Source organism: Myotis nattereri (genome assembly GCF_964212035.1).
Source record: "Myotis nattereri genome assembly, chromosome: X".
Classification (NCBI taxonomy): domain Eukaryota; kingdom Metazoa; phylum Chordata; class Mammalia; order Chiroptera; family Vespertilionidae; genus Myotis; species Myotis nattereri.
In genome coordinates this window covers 120,056,078-120,065,368 of record NC_138078.1, presented here as the reverse complement: position 1 = coordinate 120,065,368, position 9,291 = coordinate 120,056,078, and positions in this window count along the sequence as shown.

Sequence of the window (9,291 nt, the reverse complement as noted above, 5' to 3'; positions counted from 1 at the left end):
CAAAAACATAATCAATCCCTCTTGACCTCAGCATATAAACTTCCTAAAAGCTGTGGATGCTTGATACGATGTACATAAACAAAGTCAAGAGAAGACTGGAAATGAAGGAAAGTTGGCTGTAAGTTCCCTTAGAGATACTGTTGGTAGACAAAAATTTGGAGCCCTACTTCAGTGATTATATACCTTTCTTATACTCCTATACTCTTCATATGCACAACATATCATCATTATTTCTCATTTTACACTCAGTGATTCTCATGGAGGTGTGACCTACAGATACATGTACCTCCACGAAGCTCATGGCATACCCCATTCTATGTACTCTCAATCCTTTACAAATTCAAATCACTGTAATGAATGGCATAGTGGAGGCCTAACATATTTCTACCACTAAATCCTTCCCTATATTATCCCACACCAAAGTCCAAAATGTCCATCAAATGTCATCTTTGTGGGCTGAGGTATTCTGAAGCAGTATGATAAACCAGAAAAAACCTTTGGCTGAGAAGTGGATATATTTAGGTTATAATCACAGTTTTGTTACTTAGCAGCTGTATAACTTTGAGAAAATCACTTAACCTCTCTCAACATTTTTCTTCAAATGTAAAAAGGGGATGATCCTATCTAATAAAGAGAGAATATGCAAATTGTCACTCCATCACAAAGATGGCAGCACCCATAGCCACTTGATGCCGGCGCCCAGTCCCTTCAGCCCCACCGGGGGAGCAGCAGGCAGGTGGCGCAGCTGGACCCGCCCCCAGGAGTCCTCCAGTCCTTTCAGTCCCGCCAGCGGCGAGCCAGCAAGTGGACCCCACAGAGAGCAGACAGCAGGGCCTTCTTGCAGGTCGCCACTGTGACTGGGCGAGCAGGCAAGCAGCCCCGCAGAGAGCAGACAGCAGGGCCTGGAAACCGGGCAAGCAGGCAAGCAGGCCCTGCAGAAAGCAGACAGCAGGGCCTAGAAACCGGGCAAGCAGGCAAGCAGGCCCTGCAGAGAGCAGACAGCAGGGCCTGCTTGCCTGTCACTGTGCTGTTGAGCAGGCAGGCCCTGCAGAGAGCAGAGAACCATGGGGGGCGGGCCTACGCCATCAGTAGGACATCCCCTGAGGGCTCCCGGATTGGAAAGAATGCAGGTTGGGCTAAGGGAACTCCCCCTGCCCCCTGTGCATGAATTTCGTGCACCGGGCCTCCAGTTATAATAATAATAAACTCTTTAAAGGGTTATTGTGAGAATTAAATACAACAATGTTTATAGTCAAGAGGTAAAGGTGAAATGTAAATCTCACAAGCTTAATATAGGCCAGTGGTAGCATCCAAAGAGCATAGGGTATTGCAGCCAGATAAAACTGGATTTGAAACCTGGCTCTGCATTTAGTAGCTATGTGACCCTTTCAAGCCACTTAATTACCTTAACAGGTGCCTCATTTATATAATGGTGGCAAGAATACTTATCCTAAAGGACTATCATGAGATTCAATGAGAGAATATAAGTGGAAATAAACACTATTGTTTGCATTCTACAAATATTTATTAAGCATATGATATGATGGTGATCACTGTAGTGTGGGGGAATGCTTTAGAAAGGGTGCCAGGAAAGTCCATTATAGGCACAAAGAATGTGATGGAAGAGTTTTAAAAATAGGAGTTTCATCCTTTGCAAATTTTTCCAACTTGCACTATTTCTACCTAGAAAACTTGTACAAGTTTCTCTCCTTTTAGAAGCATGTTCTGCCCTAGTCAGTTTGGCTCAGTGGATAGAGTGTCAGCCTGGGGACTGAAGGGTCCTGGGTTCAATTCTGGTCAAGGGCATATGCCTAGGTTGTGGGCTCAATCCCCAGTAGGGGATGTGCAGGAGGCAGCTGATCAGTGATTTGCCCATCATTGATGTTTCTATCTCTCCCTCTCCCTCTCTGAAATCAACAACAACAACAAATAAATGAATATATATATATATATATTTCTCAGAGGGAAGGCAGGGGGAGGGTGGGGCTAAGGGGGAGAGATCCACCAAAGGACTTGTATGCATGCATATAAGCATAACCAATGGACACAGACACCGGGGGATAAGGGCATAAGTGGGGGGATGGGGGACAATGGGGGGATAAGAACACATTTTTAATATCTTAATCAATAAAGGGAAAAAAAGCAAAGAAAAAAAAAGAAGCACGTGCCTATTTCTCTAGGGCAGTGGTCGGCAAACTGCGGCCCCTTGAGTGTGGCTCTTCCACAAAATACCACGTGCGGGCGAGCACGTACAGTGCGATTGAAACTTCGTGGCCACACTCAAGAGGCCAAAAAGCCGCATGTGGCTCGTGAGCTACAGTTTGCCGATCACTGCTCTAGGGTATCAGCTCCCTGTTCACCAACTCTTTCCTTTTCCACAATCATTTAGGGCTTTCCCTTTCCCTCCTAAGCATAAAATTCTGAGACAACCAAGGACATTGCTGGCCCTTATTCAGTAATAAGCCTCTTTCCATCATTCATTCCCTGCATCATGCCTGGAATTTTGTTTGTAGGAATCCTCTTTATTTTAACCATTTTGACAATTTTATTCAACTATAATTAACAAACCACTATCACTGATCAGCAGGTATCTTAAGTTTGGTCATAGACAAGCTTCCCACACTTAATACAGTACCTGTGTTTAACCCTGGGCACCAACCAAACACCTAAGCCAAGATGTAGCCTGAGTGCCTAACTCTGGACTTAGAGACTTAACCTTAATTTCAAACTAAGCCCTTAACCCTAACTGCGTATGGAGACCTTAATTGTATTCATAAACCGAGCCTCTTTCAACGCCTAGGTCTTAAACCTGATTCAATTGAGCCCCAGCGTATATTTACATACTCACTGCCTATGTCTGGTCAAAGGAAAGTATCTATGACTGGTCCCAAACTAAGTCTCTAACCCTGCTGTCTTTTTGAACCCCAACTATGGCCACTACTAAGCCCTTAATTCATGATACTGACATCAAACATATCATCAGACATAGCCCCTAAACCTGTCCCAGGCTGAGACTCATGACTGAGCTAAGGACTGATCTAACTCTGGGATGTATTTAATATCCAGCACTGACCACAAAATGAATGCTCAGCATAGATACTGACTGAGCTCTAAACCCTGACCACAGACTGAGTCTCTAACTTGGTGATAGTTTGAGATATGATCTTGGAAACCAACCCAGCTATAATTTCCACAGACTTAGCACTAACCAGAAAATGATCCCAACATTGGCAATAGAATGACTACTAAACTTGGCCTCATACAGAGACGAAAACATGCACAGAGACTGAAATATAAACCTGGCCAAAGACTGTGCCTTAATCCTGGCCAAGAACTGAAACCAAATCTACTAATTTGAGGTTGTATTCTGGCCACAGCATATGCACTAATCCTGCTCACAGATAGAACCCTGAATATAGCCACAGGCTGAGACTTAACTCTGTTCAAAGACCAAGTTATAAACCTGGCCAGGTATTGGGTTCGTAAATCTGACCAAAGAATAATCCACTGAATCTGGTACATACTGAGCCCCATCACTGGCTAAGGATTTGGCCCTAAATCTTATAGCTTCTAAACTGCTTACAAACGGAGTCTCTTGCCACAGACTGAATTTCTAACTCTCATCACAGACAGAGCCCATAAGCCTAACCTCAAACCTGAGCTTTCAACCTAAAAATAAAACTGATCCCCCAATATGGTTAATGACTGATCCTCAATCTTTGAGGTACACTGAACTCTCTCATTAACTCTCTCATTAACTCTCTCCCAGATTATATTCTTAACCACAGCCACAGACAGATTCCCAGTACCAGAAACTGAACTGTTTAACACTGGTCAAGGACTAAACCCAAACCCTGAATATGAATTAAGGATAAAACAAAACAAATACTTTTCATGTTCTTTGTTTGAAATCTAGCAAGAGATTTTACTTTAACCCTGAGAACAGATGCAACTCACCAAGATCTGAGCCCTATTCTAGGCCACAATGAGTACTGCCCTGGGAAAAAGACTGTAAATACTTCCCACAATCTGAGACCCAAAGACTAAACCCTGAGCCTGGATAAAAAATGATTCCTAACACCACAGGGTTGAATCAAAATTCTCTTCCTATTATTAGAGCTAACAACAGGACTAAGACTAATAACCTTTGTCACAGACTGAGTCTTAAACTTATAAACAAAGTTCACTATATTATTGGCCACAGACTAAGTTCTAGCAAATTGAAGTTGAGCAATCAGTCTGGTGACAAGCCTATCCCTAAATTTGGGAGAGATGTACAATGACACTGGGCATAATAGGGGTACTAAAAATTATCACAGATTGAACTCTACTACTGATACCAGAATGCCTGCTATACTAGCCAGAGTCGAAGTCCCAAACCAACAACAGGACATGAACACTCTGAACTCAAACCCAGGCAACAGCCTGAGCCCCAAACCCTGATTCCAGCCTGAGTCTCTAAACCCAAACTCAAGCTGGATCCTATGTGTTGTCCATTCTCACACTGACATTATTTGCAGACTGACCTATAATGTTAATAGCCGATCTGAGAAACATATTTATACTCTTAGCCCCCAAACCTTCTCCATCATAAGCCTTAACCTGGCCATTGGTAACCCCCAAACTCTGGTAAAAGCTTAATCAGATACAAAAATTAGATGCATTTCTATACATTAACAATGATTTATCTGAAAATAAAATTAAGAAAACATATATTTTTTTAAAAAATTTCAGAGTTCCTTTTTGCCCCTTAACAATTCTTGCTGAGTTTGCTGAAGAAGTTGTACTCCATCTTCATCAATGAAAATACAGTCTTCCTATCGAGGCCACCCCGAAGGCCACTTATTTGCAGCGTGTTGTGAATGGTGCCACCCCATGGCGGAGTGTGAGGCTCCAGGCCGAGTTCCCATTTGTGAAATTCTGGGGCTTCCGCAGAACTAAGCAAATGGCAGAGCTGCTTTTCAACACTGAGTACCACAAAGCCTATTATGACATACTTCCCCTTAAATTATGTTGACTGTGTGATTCCATATACTTTTCCTTTCCTTTCCTTTCTTTTCCTTTCCTTTCCTTTCCTTTCTTTTCCTTTCCTTTCCTTTCCTTCCCTTCCCTTCCCTTCCCTTCCCTTCCCTTCCCTTCCCTTCCTTTCCCTTTCCTTTCCTTTCCTTTCCTTTCCTTTCCTTTCCTTTCCTTTCCTTTCCTTTTCCTTTCTTTCTTTTCTTTCTTTCTTTCTTTCTTTCTTTCTTTCTTTCTTTCTTTCTTTCTTTCTTTCTTTCTTTCTTCCTTCCTTCCTTCCTTCCTTTCTTTCTTTCTTTCTTTCTTTCTTTCTTTCTTTCTTTCTTTCTTTCTTATCTATATCTATGGTGCAGCAAATATTCAAAGTTGTTAATTTGTGTTTGTGTGTTTGATTTGGTAGTTTACTGCCGTGCTGGTGCAGCTGTGAAAACTCTGGAAAGCTTGGGATGGTTTTTTGCTTATGGTAAAATTTGCCTGATTTCTTACAGGCAGCATTTGGAAACTTTTTTATTATATAGCTGTTTACATACTTGTAAATCTATCATTTAAAGACATGTACTGAAACAAATGTATTGGTTTCATAAACATCTTCTTGAAATCTACTCTAAAGTTGAAATTAAATATAGAGAATGTTTTAATAGTTTTTTAACTCAAAATTTGTCAATCATTTTTAATAGTTCTTTTTTTACAAAAAGAAAAAGGAATTTCAGGACAGGCAGTAGCTTCTTTGAAAATGTATCCACAAAGAACCATTAACTGCACAGTTGCTGTTAGCTGCCTGTTCTAAAACAATAGTCTTTTTATTGAAACATAAATAAAATTTTTGTAATATTTTATGGAATATAAAGAGACTTTAATTATTTGACTTGCTTAACTTGTCACTGTTAGTTTTTATTAATAAAACACGCATGGACATTTTAAACAAAAATTTAAAAATAGAACTACTATACGATTCAACAATATCATTTATGGGTTTACATCCAAGGAAAATGAAATCAGTATCTCAAAGTGATATCTTTGACTCCCATGTTCATGCAGCATAATTCACAATAGACAAGATATGGAAAAAACTTAAATGTCCATTAACAGATGAATAGATAAAATGTAGCATATACATACAAAGAAATATAATTTAGCCTTAAAAAAAGGAAGGAAATCATACCATTTGTGACAACAGATAAACATAGAAGGCATTATGCTAAGTGAAAAAGCCAGTCACAGAAGGACAAATATCTCATGATTCCATTTACATGAAGCATCTAAAGTAGTCAAATTTATAGAAGCAGAGATCAGAAAAGTGGTTGCCAAAGGCTGGGTTGGGGCAGAGGGAAATGGCAAGTTATTAGTTCAGTGAGTATAAAGTTTCAATTTTGCAACAAAAAACGTTTTAGAGATATGCTCTACAACATAGTGCCTGGTGCCTATAGTTAAAAATATGGTATTGTGCACTTTAAAATATGTTAAGAGGATAGATCTCATGGTAAATGTTCTTCCACAAAGAAAAACCCACAAAAGAATACAAGAAAATTTTTGGAGGTGATGAATATGTTTAGTGCCTTGATTATAGTGATAGTATCGTAGGTACATGCATATGTCCAAACATGATTATATATATATATATATATATATATTTATATATATATAATACATAAAATACATATACATATATATACATATATAAAATATATATACATATATAATATATAATATATATATAAATAACATATATATAACATATTATATATATAAAATATATATAAAATATATATACATAACATATATATATACTAGGGGCCCAGTGCATGAAATTCGTGCACTGGGTGTGTGTGTGTGTGTGTGTGTGTGTTGGGGGGGAGTGTCCCTCAGCCCAGCCTGCGCCCTCTCACATACTGGGAGCCCTCAGGCATAGACCCCCATCACCATCCGATCACCTGATCGGCCCCTTGCCCAGGCCTGACGCCTCCACCAGAGGTGTCAGGCCTGGGCAGGGGACCCCCATCTCCCCCCGATAACTGGCTCTGGCCCCCACCCAGGCCTGAGGCCTCTGACCCAGGCTTCAGGCCTGGGCAAGGGGACCATCATATCCCCCCAATCCCCAGCTCCGCCCCCCACCCAGGCCTGATGCCTCGGCCAGAGGAGTTGACCCTCATCACCCTCCGATCACCAATCACCGGATCAGCCCCTTGACCAGGCCTGAGGCCTCTGGCAGAGGTGTCAGGCCTGGGCAGGGGACCCCCAGCACCCCGCGATCTCCCGCTCTGCCCCTTCCCAGGCCTAACGCCTCTGGCCTAGGCATCCGGCCCAGGCAGCGGGGACCCGCAGCTGCAGCAGGGGGCGCCGCGATCGTGGGCTCCACTTTAGGCCCAGGCAAGGGACCCCTAGCTCCTGGGACTGCCAGCTTCGACCGTGCCCAGCTCCCATCGCTGGCTCCACCCCTACTTCCTGCTGTCACTGGCCAGGGCAGAAAAGGCGCCTGATTCTCCAATCATGGCTGGGGGGCAGGGCAAAGGTGGCCCCAGGGCCGCCTTTGCCCTGCCCCCCAGCTCTTAGCTCCCCCCTGGGTTTCAGATCACTGTCAGTGGCAGGGGGCTTCTTCCTGCTTTCCCTTTCGCCTCCCTGCATTGTGCCTACATATGCAAATTAGCCGCCATCTTGTTGGCAGTTAACTGCCAATCTTAGTTGACAGTTAACTGCCAATCTTAGTTGGCAGTTAATTTGCATATAGCCCTGATTAGCCAATGAAAAGGGTAGCGTCATATGCCAATTACCATTTTTCTCTTTTATTAGTGTAGATATGATGTGAAAAACACAAGGGGTATTGCCCATCATTTCTGTCCCTTTCTTTTAATCAAGAAAATTAAATTTTTGCCCTGACCGGTTTGGCTCAGTGGATAGAGCGTCGGCCTGCGGACTGAAGGGTCCCAGGTTCAATTCCAGTCAAGGGCATGTACCTTGGTTGCGGGCACATCCCCAGTCGGGGGGTGTGCAGAAGGCAGCTGATCGATGTTTCTCTCTCATCGATGTTTCTAACTCTCTATCCCTCTCCCTTCCTCTCTGTAAAAAATCAATAAAATATATTTTTTAAAAAAAGAAAATTAAATTTTTTATAGGTCAAAACATTTTTTTGTGTGCCTTGTTGATGAAAAAAATGACCTGAGAAAAGTAGTGTTAGCTTTTAGGGTCTGCATCTTAAGATAAAGGAAAAGGGTGATTTAAGGGTATTAGGTTAACCAATCAACAGCATTTGCTACAGTATGAGTTATCTAAAATTAATATCATTTTTAAAGAACCTACCTAAAAATGTTTGACAAATTGTTATCCCAACACTCAATACAGCTACTAATAATTATAGTCCCCTTCAAATGTCTCAATAAGCAAAAATAAGTGTTCTGTGTATGTTACAATACTGGAAATTTTAAAACCAGAATGTTGGTACAAAAATAAAAGTTTAAGCAGATAAAATCCAAGACTCAGTGAACAGAAACTACACAAAGTCAAAATGGGACCACTACCAGCAAAATCAACTATGATACAAGCCAAGTGAACTGCTAACACAGTTCACTGACTACACCATGCTCTGGCCATGAAATGAGGAACAACACTGGCTACTGTGACTTACTTCCACAGACATTTATGATACAAACTATTGACAAAGACAGAACCTTGACACTGTCTGAAGTCAGAAATATACTTCAAACTTATTCTGGCCAAATATGAATCATAAATCCTGTTTATACCCATAGTTGAAATCCTGGCCACAACCTATACTTTAATATTGTCCACACATGGGATGCTAACTTTGCTCTGAGACAAAACTCTATGGGACACCACAAGCAATGTCCTAACATGCAACAGACTAAATATTAAATTTAGACACTGACTGTGCCTTAACATTGGATACAAACTGAAGCCTAATGCTGAACGGAGGATAAACTCTAACCATGAACACAAATTAAAACTTCACCTGATGAAAGACTTAATATGAATCCTGTTAAAATTCTTAGTTAGCCCTTCCCCTGGCAACAAAGCCAGCATGAACAGTAACCCCTGGCTGAGCCATAATGCTGACATACAAATAAAAGCGATTTTCCAACACTGACCAAAAACTAAAGTCAATCCTTGAGCCGACCTCTAACTCTAATCTCTCTAAGGCTGGCTGGAATTTAGCACTGATATCAGAATGAGGCCTCTTCCTACATATGGGCTAAATCTTAATACACTTAGACCTCTCTAGCTAAGGTTTCCACATCTGTGGATTGAAACAACTGTGGATCA